Source organism: Triturus cristatus, chromosome 7, assembly GCF_964204655.1.
Source record: "Triturus cristatus chromosome 7, aTriCri1.1, whole genome shotgun sequence".
Lineage (NCBI taxonomy): Eukaryota > Metazoa > Chordata > Amphibia > Caudata > Salamandridae > Triturus > Triturus cristatus.
Window position 1 is genome coordinate 643,947,192 of NC_140590.1, and position 16,891 is coordinate 643,964,082.

The 16,891-nt window shown below is 42.8% G+C and overlaps 1 protein-coding gene across 1 annotated transcript in view; it reads right to left on the minus strand.

The window, feature by feature from the left end:
• Nucleotides 1-16,891, minus strand: part of CACNG5 (calcium voltage-gated channel auxiliary subunit gamma 5) — a 417,838-nt gene that overhangs the window by 1,729 nt on the left and 399,218 nt on the right. The gene's annotated exons all lie outside the window — the stretch shown is intronic.

Sequence of the window (16,891 nt, forward strand, 5' to 3'; positions counted from 1 at the left end):
ATGATTTAACTCTTGAATACACCTTCATGGTTCCATTGTAATAATTGTCTCATTTTCAGTTTAAAGCCTAATGTGCATTACAGTTGCATTTAATTTTGCTGCGTATCTCCAGTTGAGAAGCAACAAGCATTTAACACTGCTCTCGGTCCGTCATAGGCGCTTTAAAATTGACATTTTAGGAAAAAGCGCCAACATAGGGTGTGCTATTTATCAACATTTCCTTTTGCAATGGTCACTGTTTCAAAAGTTAATGTTTGTATTTTATCCATCTAGTTTGTATTTACAAATCTAAATGGGCAGAAAAAAATATGTCTGATTCACAAAGACTATAATTTCAATTTACACTTAGAACTGAACATTTTCATAACAATTTAATCAAACATACTCATCTACCATATGCAGCTCTGCTGAGTAACACGCATTGCAGGTTAGAGTAACGCATATTAGTGCTAGAGGCCGCATCACGGCACTAAAATGCAATGTCACGTATTATGAAGCTAGCTCTTATCATAAAACACGCAGGTGGGCGGGTGATGCACGGCTGCTTCTTCTGAGAGCAAATACACATGAATGACAGTCATGTGGTTTTCCCAGAGCCCCTCCCAGCCCTCGTTTTTCCCCCCTCCCTCCTCACTAACAATCTGCTTGCTCTCCCTACACAGATCTATATCCAGCCACCGAGCATTCGCACACACCATCTGAGTGATGATCATTGCATACTGGATGGTACAGGACGCCAGGATATACGTTACGAATAGTTGTCATAGTTGGGCAGGCAGCTCTGACGCAAATGATGAGACACAGTTACAGGGCGTGAGGTGGCGCATGGCTTTGCTGTAAATGCTCTGGGCAGTGGGGTTCACTGTCTAGAGTTATATATATGTTTTTATTTAATTGCTTATGGTTGAACTCAGTATGTAACGACAACATGACATGGACTCGCAACTAGTGCCTGTAAAAACTGAAGATGCTGGAAATAAGGTATGCCACAAATGTATTGATTGGTTACACAACGCTTTAATTTGCATGGTGACATAACTACGTAAAACTGTACTTTATACAAGGATTAAAGCAACAATAATAAAAACAAAGTTAAACAAAAAAACAGGGCCAAAACCCAATAGGTCTGGCTCTTGGCTGATGAAGCAAGCTCTTATCATGTTTGGCGAGATTTGCCCCAAATCACAGGATTTTGAGCTGCTGTTGTGCCTCGTAGCTGGTTCCCCAATTTTAAGGTCAGCAACTTTGGCCATTAGGCCACATCCCCTCCTCTGAACTGAATAATAATAACAGCTTTAATTCCAAATTCCTTACCCTCATGTAAATAAGAAGCCATAAACATAAGGAGTTATTCAGTTCTTTTGCTCTAGGGCTTGAAGCCTATGCAAGAGGACCCTGTTAGCTAGCCCATGGATTTCCTCTAGTCTGCTCTAGTGTGGCACGTATACAATTAGGAATGCGCATTTTGTAAGAAATCATAGGATAACTTGTTTAACCACCTGCACGTCTGATACTCCTATCACCCCTGAAATTAATTTCTGTGAATCTAATTTGCTACTCCATTGTTATCAATTGGGTAGCATTTCATGGGGTTAGCAGGAGTTTCAAGGCCTTTATGTGTTTATTAGGGGTTTGTATGCTGTTCAGGTATGCAGGGTTTATCCACATAGAAGCCTTCTGTGAAGTGGCAGGGCCTATGACTGAATTATAATCAACAAGGAGGGAGAAAGAAGGATTCGTGATCCACTCAGCTTCTTTACTTGAACGTCAGAATATCAAATGGGGAATGGATCCGTCCATCATTTCCTTTGGTTTTTGCTTTGTTCGCCATAAGTTGGCAGGGTATGCTCAGACGTGAGTCCCTTGCTCACTTTGCCACTGGATTCAAGCAAGCCTGGCTGAAGACGGCTGAAATGCCAGAAACCGGTCCTAGGAAGCTTGTTTCCGGTCCAGGGAAGACATGGCTTGGCAGTTCGGGCTGGACTGTTCCCATGAGGCACAGGGTCAGACTGATTTGCATATGGGCATGTCTGAACTGGGGTGGCAGAGTGGGCTAAAGAACGGTGATGGATTAAACCCAGATCAGTTGACTGGGGGTGAGTGCTTGCAATGTTCAACACTCCGTCCATCATTTCCTTTGGTTTTTGCTTTGTTCGCCATAAGTTGGCAGGGTATGCTCAGACGTGAGTCCCTTGCTCACTTTGCCACTGGATTCAAGCAAGCCTGGCTGAAGACGGCTGAAATGCCAGAAACCGGTCCTAGGAAGCTTGTTTCCGGTCCAGGGAAGACATGGCTTGGCAGTTCGGGCTGGACTGTTCCCATGAGGCACAGGGTCAGACTGATTTGCATATGGGCATGTCTGAACTGGGGTGGCAGAGTGGGCTAAAGAAGGGTGATGGTTTAAACCCAGATCAGTTGACTGGGGGTGAGTGCTTGCAATGTTCAACACTCCGTCCATCATTTCCTTTGGTTTTTGCTTTGTTCGCCATAAGTTGGCAGGGTATGCTCAGACGTGAGTCCCTTGCTCACTTTATCCACTGGATTCAAGCAAGCCTGGCTGAAGACGGCTGAAATGCCAGAAACCGGTCCTAGGAAGCTTGTTTCCGGTCCAGGGAAGACATGGCTTGGCAGTTCGGGCTGGACTGTTCCCATGAGGCACAGGGTCAGACTGATTTGCATATGGGCATGTCTGAACTGGGGTGGCAGAGTGGGCTAAAGAACGGTGATGGATTAAACCCAGATCAGTTGACTGGGGGTGAGTGCTTGCAATGTTCAACACTCCGTCCATCATTTCCTTTGGTTTTTGCTTTGTTCGCCATAAGTTGGCAGGGTATGCTCAGACGTGAGTCCCTTGCTCACTTTGCCACTGGAATCAAGCAAGCCTGGCTGAAGACGGCTGAAATGCCAGAAACCGGTCCTAGGAAGCTTGTTTCCGGTCCAGGGAAGACATGGCTTGGCAGTTCGGGCTGGACTGTTCCCATGAGGCACAGGGTCAGACTGATTTGCATATGGGCATGTCTGAACTGGGGTGGCAGAGTGGGCTAAAGAACGGTGATGGATTAAACCCAGATCAGTTGACTGGGGGTGAGTGCTTGCAATGTTCAACACTCCGTCCATCATTTCCTTTGGTTTTTGCTTTGTTCGCCATAAGTTGGCAGGGTATGCTCAGACGTGAGTCCCTTGCTCACTTTGCCACTGGATTCAAGCAAGCCTGGCTGAAGACGGCTGAAATGCCAGAAACCGGTCCTAGGAAGCTTGTTTCCGGTCCAGGGAAGACATGGCTTGGCAGTTCGGGCTGGACTGTTCCCATGAGGCACAGGGTCAGACTGATTTGCATATGGGCATGTCTGAACTGGGGTGGCAGAGTGGGCTAAAGAACGGTGATGGATTAAACCCAGATCAGTTGACTGGGGGTGAGTGCTTGCAATGTTCAACACTCCGTCCATCATTTCCTTTGGTTTTTGCTTTGTTTGCCATAAGTTGGCAGGGTATGCTCAGACGTGAGTCCCTTGCTCACTTTGCCACTGGATTCAAGCAAGCCTGGCTGAAGACGGCTGAAATGCCAGAAACCGGTCCTAGGAAGCTTGTTTCCGGTCCAGGGAAGACATGGCTTGGCAGTTCGGGCTGGACTGTTCCCATGAGGCACAGGGTCAGACTGATTTGCATATGGGCATGTCTGAACTGGGGTGGCAGAGTGGGCTAAAGAACGGTGATGGATTAAACCCAGATCAGTTGACTGGGGGTGAGTGCTTGCAATGTTCAACACTCCGTCCATCATTTCCTTTGGTTTTTGCTTTGTTCGCCATAAGTTGGCAGGGTATGCTCAGACGTGAGTCCCTTGCTCACTTTGCCACTGGATTCAAGCAAGCCTGGCTGAAGACGGCTGAAATGCCAGAAACCGGTCCTAGGAAGCTTGTTTCCGGTCCAGGGAAGACATGGCTTGGCAGTTCGGGCTGGACTGTTCCCATGAGGCACAGGGTCAGACTGATTTGCATATGGGCATGTCTGAACTGGGGTGGCAGAGTGGGCTAAAGAACGGTGATGGATTAAACCCAGATCAGTTGACTGGGGGTGAGTGCTTGCAATGTTCAACACTCCGTCCATCATTTCCTTTGGTTTTTGCTTTGTTCGCCATAAGTTGGCAGGGTATGCTCAGACGTGAGTCCCTTGCTCACTTTGCCACTGGATTCAAGCAAGCCTGGCTGAAGACGGATGAAATGCCAGAAACCGGTCCTAGGAAGCTTGTTTCGGGTCCAGGGAACACATGGCTTGGCAGTTCGGGCTGGACTGTTCCCATGAGGCACAGGGTCAGACTGATTTGCATATGGGCATGTCTGAACTGGGGTGGCAGAGTGGGCTAAAGAACGGTGATGGATTAAACCCAGATCAGTTGACTGGGGGTGAGTGCTTGCAATGTTCAACACTCCGTCCATCATTTCCTTTGGTTTTTGCAATGGATCACTTGACCTGAGTAACCAGGAGTTTTGTGATATTCATATAGTTTACCGATAAAAAACCCTCATGCACGTTCACAGATTGGAAAAGCGGTATATCTTGATTCTCCGCTCTGTTAACGATAACGTGACAGCATCATCATAGGGTTATATTTATGCTTCCTCCACCAGGAGGTTGAACCACTGGGTATTGCAGTAGTGATCAAGAGATAGGTGATTGTGTTGGAATGAAGTGAAGTGTTATTAAAATCTCGTACAGCCAGAACGTACTCTTTAATCAAACTGGATTCGTGATAATAAAAAATCTTGGTGTGCACAGGAAGACTAGTTATGGTCTAGTGCACTTTTAGGTGTCCATAAAAAGGTCGACATGTTTCAGCCCTTTGGGCGCCCCTAAGGGTCAAGTGGGCTTTCTTCAGGACCTAAGAAAGTGAAAGGGAGGCCATCTGTTGTTGAGGTCTCCTGTGAAAGGGGTAGATTGTCCCACTCGGCAATTGTTCAATTTAGTAACAGTGAAATAAAAAGGGAGGGGGGAGGGGAGGAAAAAAAAGGGGAAACACATTTAGTGTTTCTATCTTTGTATGCTGTCTCTCGTAAGGAAGAAGTAAGTATGCAGTAATTAGGATATACAACAACTAAAGAATAGCAATTCTTTTAGGCATTGATATTCACAATGATATGGCAAACCTTTCTCTCATTTTACAAGTAAAGAATAGAGCCTAGTGGCTCGGGTTTGATCCATTTTGGTATATGGAGGCAAGTATTCAAAAGTAAAGCGGTTACAGTATTGTCAGTTCAAGGAATTCATCATTGAGGATAATAAGAGAAAAAGCCATTGCTGATAGTAAGGGAAACAAATCAGGATGTAAGTACACTTAAATGTTCTAACAACAAATTGTCTGTTCATCTTAGGAACCTGTACTTGTTGGGTGGCCCGAATTTTAGTCGTGGTATGACCATATGACTGTATGTAAGGCCACAAGTGCGTGGCGCTAGATTAGTTTACTGCGCGGTAGCTGATTTTCGCATATGCAGTCATGGCTTTGAGTAAAAGAAGACCTCGTCACTGGATAGGTACATGTCACGGGGAATCACGTTCAAAGTGTTAGTTTTCATGACGGGGTATTAGTTTTCATGACATTGTAAGGCCCTGGTCGTAGTTGGTGTGGAGTTTGACTGACTCGTTATTATGAGGCCGTAATGTATTTTCATAAGTCAGTCTCAAGGCTACAAATGAATCCTCTAGTTGGCGGCATCAATAAGGGTGTAATGTAAGTATTGGAGCAGTTAGTTTAACAATCTTATTAGCATTTATGGTGCAGTTGTTACTATCGTCCTTATTAAATCTATAAAACAAAGGTGCAGTTTAGACGCTGCTCGGTATCTCAGTTTTTTGCCCGCTATCGGCGTGGAAGAGATACAGCGTGTGGTTTACAAAGGAGTTTAATAAACGCGGCTCGCCAAAGTTATTCAATAGGGAAGTGCATGCAGTATCGTAATTATGGCACGCATGGTGAACTCGGGCAGTCTAAAGGACCGTGACTATAATAATCGTAACTTGAGTCCCTGGGTTCAGGCTTCTTCGGGCAATGAGGGAGCTGTGTCTGCTATTAGAAGACAAGGGAATACGCTCGTAAATAGAAAATGGAAAGTTATACGTTACAGTTCCGGCATCCTCATGTTATCTTCTCGTACCTCAGTGGCAGTTCAGTACAACTTGTGCTGGCTCTTCCTCAATTGGCCCGGTTGTGTTTGAGTACGGGTCAGTGGATTGAAGTAGGAGTGTGTGGAAACAAAAAGAGGACTATAAGTTGAGTTATCGGTTGTGTTTTGCTCAACGCTGGGCGAGGCAGAAAAATATATATATAAATTTCATAAATGTGTAAATTGTTACACGTAATGAAATTAAAAGCATATTATTGAAAAAAAGTTTTTTTTTTAATTTATTTTCAAAAAATGCATTGCAGTAGTAGGTGACATGGACCTCAGTTAGTTAAGGATCAGTGTTTTTTTTAATTTCTGATACTCAACCAAGGGATATTGTCATTCAGTCCTTGTACATTTGTTTTGAGACGGTGAACCCATCTCTGCTCTTTTTCAAAGAGTACGTGTTCTGCATTGTGACTGCTTGTTGTCAGGGTCTCTAGAATCACCCATTTCAAGTCATTGACTGTATGTCCCATTTCTACGTAGTGACTGCTCATTTTCGTCGTATTCTTTTTGCACTTCACATTACTCTTATGTTCACATATTCTCTGCTTCACTTTGCGGCAAGTCATTCCTATGTAATGTGCAGGGACAGGTAATCATATAGATTACATGTGTCGTATTGCAATTCGTGTGAGATCTAATTGTCCATTTCAAGTTTGGCAGTAGTTGTATGGTTTTTGTGGCAGTTGTTAAATGACAAACGGAACAGGGACCGCATGGATAATGCCCGGTCACAGGTGGATTATTCCATAGTGTCGATGGTGGTTCATTTCGTGTTTGAGGTGGTGGCCTTGTGTGTACCAACATGTTTTTCAAATTTCTCGTTCTACTATTGGTTTTGGCCAGTTTAGAGATCCAGAGGTCAAGATTCGCGAGTTTTTATTTACAATCTTTTTGATGTTATTTGAGGCTGTACTATAAGTACTGAAACAAGTGACCACATCTTTTTCTCGTTCTTTTCTTGTCGTTTCCAGGAGGCTGTCTCTTTGTTGGTTTCTTGCCCTATTCTGGCATTTGTTGATGGTGCCTGTAGGGTAGTCGCGGTTCTTCAATTTCTCGCAGAGGTCCTTCGCTTGGCTCTTGTAGTCTTGAATGTTACTACAATTTCGTCTTAGGCCCAGAAATTCACTGTAGGGAAGGTTTTCTCTAAGCGGTCGTGGTTGAAAACTTTTGTACGAAAGCAGGCTATTCTTGGCAGTTGGTTTGAAAAATGTTTTGGTTTGAACTTCCTCATTTTCTATGAAGATGGTAATGTCTAGTAAATCCAGTTTTTTGTTGTTTGCTTTATAGGTGAATCTCAGCCATTCATCCCTGGTGTTTAGCCATTGATGGAAGTTTGTTAAGCTTTCTCTATCACCTTCCCAGATCAAGATAATGTCATAGGTATGGATTTGTGGTGTTCTGTATGTGGGTCTCCTCGAAACTACTCACATACAGACCCGCTACACTTGGGGCGAATGTACTGCCCATTGAAGTACTGTAGCATTGTAGGTACATTGTGTTGTTGTATTCGAAGTGATTTTTGGTTAGGGCCAACCTACAACATTCGAGGACAAAGTGTCTGGGTGTCTTGTAGTCCCATTGTTTACTGAACAGTAAGGTTTCTAACGTTTCTAAAGTCTTTTGTTGGGGTAGACTCGTATAAAGACTTTCAACGTCCAATCCTACCAGTAACATCCTTTCTTCTGAATATGGTTGTTCTCTCAGAAGATTCAGTAGGTCTCTTGTGTCTTTGAGATCGGTAGGAGTTTGTTGTACCAAAGGTTTTAGATATTGGTCAGCGAATTGTGATAATGGTTCTAGAATAGAACCGATTCTGGAGACAATGGGTCGTCCAGGTGGGGGTCTGCGTTCTTTATGAATATTAGGGACAGAATAGAAGTATGGCATCCTTGGTGTTTTTGTTGATAGGAATTCTGCTTCAGTCTTTGAAATCCAACTATTTGTTTGTGCTTCGTCAACCATGAATTTGATGGTTCTTTGTAAACGTGCTGTAGGGTCTGTTGTGATTCTTTTATAGAATTTCTCATCTGAGAGTACTTCTATACATTGTTGGTTATATCTCTGTTTTGTCAGTAATACGATCCCTCCACCTTTATCTGCAGGCTTTATCACAAGGTCTCCATTGTTCTGTAGCTCATCAAGTGCTCGTTATTCCGATTTGGAGATGTTCATGAAGGTTTTTTTTGTTAGGTCTTTTAAATCATCTACTTCCTTCATTATTGCCTGTTCAAAAGTTAGTATTTCTATTGGGATCTGGTGGTTCATAGGACAGAAGTTGGATTTGCGACGTAGGGTTGTGTCTCCGTCTTTGATTTGCTCTTCTTGATTGTTGAAGAAGGCTTTCAATTTGAGCTTTCTGCAAAATTCAGCCATTTCGCATTGAAGTTTGAAAGTGTCCAGGGGAGGTGTTGGTACATAACTTAGTCTTTTGTTCAGGACATCTTCTTGTTCTTTTGTCAGGATAGTATCTGTTAGGTTGAATATGAGGTCGTTGCGCTTGTCCCTGGTTTCGCCCCTGTCATGCTTCTGGTGTGAACCTGTCTTTGTTGATCCGTCCAAGTCACTCCTTTTCGTCTTGTTCTTTGGTTGGTCTGGCCTCTCCCTAAAAAAGGCGGCCTTTGTGTGGAACCCTGACCCATAGTAGGTGGCATCGGTGTCCCCATTGTTGGTGGACCTGGGTAGTAAAGGGGCGTCCATCCTTGGAAATTTGGATTGATAGGTGGAAAAGGTGCTGCTTGAGGGTGATTACCAAAACATGGGGTATACCATGTGTTGGATCTCCGACGGTTTTGACGTCTATACTGTCCTCTGTTTCTCCTTGGTGTATAGAACTCATCTCCACCCCAATCTGAACCGTCTGTTGAGGTCCCTGCACTGGAGTTGTTGAACACTACGTCACAAATCCCAACTTCTGCCCTATGAACCATCAGATCCCAATAGAAATTCTAACTTTCGAACAGGCAATAATGAAGGAAGTAGATGAACTATAGTTCAGAAGACTATAAAGTCCCAGATAATCTTTCTGACAACAACTCCAGTGCAGGGACAACAAGCACTTGATGAGCTACGGAACAATGGAGACCTTGTGATAAAGCCTGCAGATAAAGGTGGAGGGATCGTATTACTGACAAAACAGAGATATAACCAACAATGTATAGAATTACTCTCAGATGAAAAATTCTATAAAAGAATCACGACAGACCCTACAGCACGTTTACAAAGAACCATCGAACTCATGGTTGACGAAGCAGAAACAAATAATTGGATTTCAAAGAATGAAGCAGAATTCCTATCAACAAAAACACCAAGGATGCCATACTTCTATTCTCTCCCTAAGATTCATAAAGAACGCCGACCCCCACCTGGACGACCCATTATCTCCGGAATCAGTTCTATTCTAGAAACATTATCCCAATTCGCTGACAAATATGTAAAAGCTTTGGTACAACAAACTCCTACCAATCTCAAAGACACAAGAGACCTACTGAATCTTCTGAGAGAACAACCAAATTCAGAAGAAAGGATGTATGTGAGTAATTTCGAGGAGACCCACATACAGAACACCACAAATCCATACCTACATAAGATTGTTTTTTGGAAACGCTACATAGATGATATCATCTTGATCTGGGAAGGTGATAGAGAAAGCTTAACCGACTTCCATCAATGGCTAAACACCAGGGATGCATGGCTGTGATTCACCTATAACGCACACAACAAAAAACTGGATTTCCTAGACATTACCATCTTCATAGAAAATGACGAAGTTCAAACCAAAACATTTTTCAAACCAACAGCAAAGAATAGCCTGCTTTCGTACAAAAGTTTTCACCCACAACCGCTTAGAGAAAACCTTCCCTACAGTCAATTTCTGCGCCTAAGACAAAATTGTAGTAACATTCAAGACTACAAGAGCCAAGCAAAGGACCTCTGCCAGAAATTTAAGAACGCGACTACCCTACAGGCACCATCAACAAATGCCAGAAGAGAGCAAGAAACCAACAAAGAGACAGCCTCCTGGAAACGAACCAGAGAAAGATGTGGTCACTTGTGTCAGTACTTATAGTACAGCCTCAAATAACATCAAAAAGATTGTAAATAAAAACTGGCAAATCTTGACCTCTGGATCTCTAAACTGGCCAAAACCTAGGTCTGCCAATAGGAGAACGAGAAATTTGAAAGACATGTTGGTACACACTAGGCCACCACCTCAAACATGAAATGAACCACCATCGACACTATGGAATAATGCACCTGTGACCGGGCATTATCCATGCGGTTCCTCTTCCGTTTGTCATTTAACAACTGCCACAAAAACCATACAACTACTGCCAAACTTGAAATGGACAATTATATCCCACACTAATTGCAATACGACACATGTAATCTATATTACCTGTCCCTGCACATTACGTTACATAGGAATGACTTTCCGCAAAGTGAAGCAGAGAATATGTGAACATAAGAGTAATGTGAAGTGCAAAAAGAATACGACGAAAATGAGCAGTCACTTCATAGAAATGGGACATACAGTCAATGACTTGAAATGGGTGATTCTAGAGACCCTGACAACAAGGAATCACAACGCAGAACAGGTACTCTTTGAAAAAGAGCAGAGATGGGTTCACCGTCTCAAAACAAATGTACAAGGACTGAATGACAATATCCCTTGGTTGAGTACCAGACATTAAAAACCCCCCACTGATCCTTAACTAACTGAGGTCCATGTCACCTACTACTGCGAGGCATTTTTTGAAAATAATTTAAAAAAACTTTTTTTCAATAGTATACTTTTAATTTCATTACGTGTAACAATATACACATTTATGAAATTTATGTATATATTTTTCTGCCTCGCCCAGCATTGAGCAAAATACAACCGATAACTCAACATATAGTCCTCTTTTTGTTTCCACTCACTCCTACTTCAATCCACTGACCCGTAGTCAAACACAACCGGGCCAATTGAGGAAGAGCCAGCACAAGTTGTACTGAACTGCCACTGAGGTATGAGAAAATAACATAAGGACGCCGGAACTGTAACGTATAACTTTCCATTTTCTATTTACGATCGTATTCCCTTGTCTTCTAATAGCAGACACAGCTCCCTCATTGCCCAAAGAAGCCCGAACCCAGGGACTCAAGGTACAATTATTATAGTCACGGTCCTTAAGACTGCCCGCGTACGCCATGCGCGCCATAATTACGATACTGCATGCACTTCCCTATTGAATAACTTTGGCGAGCCGCGTTTATTAAATTCCTTTGTAAACCATACGCTGTATCTCTCCCACGCCGAAAACAAAGATACTGAGCAGCGTCTAAACTGCACCTTTGTTTTATAGATTTAATAAGGATGATAGTTACAACTGCACCATATATGCTAATAAGATTGTTAAACTAACTGCTCCAATACTTACATTACACCCCTATTGATGCCGCCAACTAGAAGATTCATTTGTAGCCTTGAGACTGGCTTATGAAAATACATTACGGCCTCATAATAACGAGTCAGTCAAACTCCGCACCAACTACGACCAGGGTCATATTAAGAATCAGACTAGCCCGGGTCTAACGAATCGGGTCCTTACAATGTCATGAAAACTAATACACCGTCATGAAAACTAACACTTTGAACATGATTCCCCGTGACATGTACCTATCTAGTGACGAGGTCTTCTTTTACTCAAAGCCATGAGTGCATATGCGAAAATCAGTTACCGTGTAGTAGACTAATCTAGCGCCACGCACTTGTGGCCTTACATACAGTCATAGGGTCATACCACGACTACAATTAGAGCCACCCAAGAAGTCAGGTTCCTAAGATGTACAGACAATTTGTTGTTAGAACATTTAAGTGTCCTTACGTCCTGATTTGTTTCCCTTACTATCCGCAATGGCTTTTTCTCTTAATATCCTCAATGATGAATTCCTTGAACTGACAATACTGTAACCGCGTTACTTTTGAATACTTGCCTCCATATGACAAAATGGATCAAACCCGAGCCACTAGGCTCCATTCTTTACTTGTAAAATGAGAGAAAAGTTTGCCATATCATAGTGAATATCAATGCCTAAAAGAATTGCCATTCTTTAGTTGTTGTATATCCTAATTACTGCATACGTACTTCTTCCTTACGAGAGACAGCATACAAAGATAGAAACACTAAATGTGTTTCCCTTTTTTTTTCCTCCCCCCTCCCTTTTTATTTCACTGTTACCAATATAGGTTTTAAGTGAACAATTGCCGAGTGGGACAATCTACCCTTTTCACAGGAGACCTCAACAACAGATGGCCTCCTTTTCACTTTCTTAGGTCCTGAAGAAAGCCCACTTGACCCCTAGGGAAAACCAAAGGGCTGAAACATGTCGACCTTTTAGTGGACACCTAAAAGTGCACCAGACCAGAACTAGTCTTCCTGTGCACACCAAGATTTTTTATTATCTCAAATCCAGTTTCATTAAAGAGTACGTTCTGGCTGTACGAGATTTTAATAACACTTCACTTCACTTCACTCCAACACAATCACCTATCTCTTGATCACTACTGCAAATACCAGTGGTTCAACCTCCTGGTGGAGGAAGCATAAATATAACCCTATGATGATGCTGTCACGTTATCATTAACAGATCAGAGAATCAAAGATATACCGCTTTTCCAACCGGTGAACCTGAATGAGGGTTTTTTATCGGTAAACTATACGAATATCGCAAAACCCTGGTTACTCAGGTCAAGTGATCCATTCCCCATTTGATATTCTGAGGGCCTATGACTGTCCATGGGAAATGCCAGTCTTTCATTAGAGACCTGATAGGTATAGGAGGAGTAGTGACAGGGTAACATAACTCCTCGACTGAACAGATGGAAGGGCACAAGGCCTGCCCATGTACTCCAAGTGTAGTGCGATAAGTTGACTAGCTTATCCAAGAAGTATCTAATAGATGAGGTGACCACATAAGATTGGCTGGAGTGTCTGTGGACCATTTGAAAAGAACACTGTTAAGGCTGATTCTTAGAAATATTGGGAGAGTTAGTTGAGAGTCAAGCAAGAGGCAGCCAGAATCAGACGAGAGAGGGCTGAAGTCAGGAGACAGAGAGCATGTCTGTCAGTTGATAGAAGAGCACCAGATAAAAGTCTGACGTCACAGTATTTTACTTCACACATTTGGAAGCTGAGAATAAAATTATATCTTAGGAAGTGAAAAGGTAGCTCTCATTTGTGATGGGAATCAGGGCCGGACTGCAAACTTAAAACAGCCCTGGCAAAGATTAAAAATTCAGCACGCATGGGCAGACGTCCTAATGTGCACTAGAATAAAAGCAACTCTTTCAAGTTGCGGCCGGGATCGGTAATGAGCACCACCATTCCTAGAGGCTGAACCCGGCCTTCAAGTGTCAATACCATCCTCCTGGGGCTTCAACCTCCAACGGAATTGCCCGCTTGCCCGGCTGGCCAGTCCGGCCTTGATGGGAATATGCTGAAATGAGCCGAAATACATTTTTAAACCATTCCTAGATTGTTCTTTAATCCATGCTTTCTTCTTGGATAGTATTTCTTGCAAATTAAAAGATTATTTTTTTCACCTTTAAGACAGTTTTTAGATGGGTCTATAACTATAGTAGTAGGCAATGAAGTAGCACTTCACTCCTGATTCCACGAATCTAGATGTTACCATGTCAGTAAACTGTGAGGGTTGTGAAACTGCTGTGTATCAATCACTCCCTATATTTTCCAATGGGCATATTTGCCAGATTATAGGGAGTAAAACAGGCAAGTGTGCTGCTGAACAGTTAGGCTGGCGGACAGGTGCATGCTGCAAACAGGAAAGAGTAAAGTCACTTCAAGAAGACCAAAGATTCCAAAATTCTGCGGGAGGCCTACCCAAGGATTGAGTTCACAGAAGGTGGACTTCTTGCACCCCCACCTCCCATTCCATACCCTGTGAGATATTGGCAGTTTGGGAGGCTTTCTGACTTGTTCTGGATGGGTTCAAGGAACCTGATCACAAGTGGTGAATTGAAGCTGTTTCTTAAATGAAGCCAAAGGTAAAATAGAGTTCAACCTAAAACTGTAGAAATCCGTGGAAACAAGTCAAAGGCACAGAAATTGCTTCAGTGCCTGTTTTCTCTAGCCAGACTACGAAGAAGGAGAACAGTTAATTCTTTTTGGAGCAGGTCTCAAGAATCTTTCAGAGAAACATTGGATTCAGGCTGCAATGTTGTCAACCTTTCAAATCATTTGACCACCTAAGCAGTGCTAGAATTGGAAAATATTTACTCCAGAAACCACAAATTTGGGATCAATTTGTGGCATAGGAAAGGGGGTGACGTTCCGAGGAGCAGAGCTTGAAAAGCAGAGTCTGACAGTCAATAAGTACATTTTTCTTTTTAAATCTGCTGCAACGAAATTGGCAAAAAGGAGGTATGTGAGAGTAAATCTGTTCTAGCTTACATAATTAGCCACAAAAAGTCCGCAATTTAAAATATCTCTAAGGATTAAAACACCTTCTCCTGAGATCTTTGTCAGTCCATACATTTTGATGGGATTATTATAGTAGTAAGAAGGTGGTTAACACAGTTCTGGAAGTGTTCTGATTTTGTCTAGTCACAGTTTTGACTCACAAAGTAGCATGCTGCAAAGCACATTGTGTAACATGTAGATCACACTTTTTTATTTTTTTATTTAGATTGGTAAGTGGGCTACTGCTTTTGACACTGAGATAATTTTGCAACTTGCAATTTATAAATTGCAAGCCTTCTAATATATCACAGTGCTCTATTTACCAGCATCAAGGAACAGCGTGAAAACTAAGTCATGGGTTTAGATCTGCAATTTGTTGTTATTCAAAGATCGAAAAAAAAGGGTTCTTTTGGGAAATAATAAAGACTTATTAGTACAGATAATCACAATTACTATGTTAGATTTTATATCCTGAGTTTCTGTGTTCCTGACCTTTCACTCTTAACATATAATGTCTGTAGTGGACTTTTAAGTTAGCAATGATGGGGCCCGTTTGGTTTCTGATGGACTCCGTAGAACCATGATGCAAGTGTTCAGATGTGGTGAATAAAGTTAATGTTTAGAACGTTGAGTTCGCAGTTACACGTTGAGGAATAAAAAAATGTAATACTAAGCTCTGAGTGTGGTGTATTCATTTACGAGTATCCAGGCTGGGGCGGACTCTACAACTGGTGATGAGATAGAGGATAAGTAACAGTGTTCCCTGAGAGCGTTTGAAGTGGTCTGGCAAACTGCTCCAGTGTGCCGTATGTGCCTCAGTCGATGTGAAGATTGACGTTTGACGTATGTGGAGCCAAAGTGCCACTCCAGCCAATGTAAAGCATTTGATTATAGCAAAAGCCTCACTGAGAAGTTTACTCATCGTTGGCCAGAAACCTGCTGACATGGACGCGAAAGAGGTACTGTGCCACGACGTCGCACAGAGGATGCAACATTGTCTACAAGTATGGATGATATGTGATTCCTACACCTTATAAGTTATAACCATCATTGGTTTATGCAACATTTCCTGTACATTGATTTACACACGTCTATGATTTATTGTGCATCTGTGTCTGATGTAAAGTACTCTGACATCCTACACTGGGATGAGTAGTACTATAAAAGAACTAAATAACAAATAAATACATTTACATAAATATTTGTGTCATTATTCATAATGACAGGTACATCTTGCACTCTTACAGTGGAAGCACATGTCTTACATAGGGAGTTGAACAAAGCTAAAAACCTGCCTCTAAATCATAGTTTCTCTTAAGTACTTGTAAAATACTGTGTGCCTTTGTTTTCTTCTATTGCTTTGGCTTCTAGGTCTTAGGATGCAGACAGCTCCCATCCAGTATTATACTCAAACAAAAGGAGGAATGCCATCTGCACGTTGCTGCACTAAACTAATAGAATGCAGACAACATATGGGTGCCGCTGAAATGGGTCCTGGTGTTGGAAAATGACACCAGGACTAATTGAGCATGTTTGCCTGGGTTGGCTGGATCCCCAGATCTGCCACAAATAGCCTTCGGAACAGGAATCCGGCGCAATTCCCCTACCTTCCAGCACTGTATGTGAGAGAGGGTGAGGGGCAGTGGGAAACACATGGGCCTTGCGAAGGAGGCCGAGTCATCACAGCTCAAACAGCTATAAAGGAGTCAGGGCAAAGAAGATGGGCAGGGCTTTGTCCTGGGTGCTACCTACGCACACACTTCAACCCATCCCCAAAACACAAAGACCCATATTTATCATTATTTCATGCAACACAGTAAGACACCCTGCTGTGCTGAGCAGCATGAAAGGGAGAGGGCAGGAATGCACCATATCCATGAAGATATGGCACATCTTTGCACTCAGCCTGCGCTGGCGCACACTCTGCTGCCTGGTGCTAACACAGGCACCCTTGCACCATGGTGTATTAGTGCCATCATTACTGGCAGGCTTTTTCCTCTTTCTGCATGTGCTGCAAAAAGAGGAAAAAACAAGGAGAAATACAAATATTTCTCCTTGTTACGCCTGCCCTGAGACGACAAGGCATTCTGACGCATTACCATGTCTATCAGTATTGGTAAATCTGGGAATGCTTCAAAATCCATGGGTGGATGTGTGGGAACACCCACACTCCACCCAATGGAACGCATCCCTGATGCAGAGTACCACAAGGCAGCGACTAGTGCTGCCTTGCATTACTTTAGATTTACCAAGCCACACAAG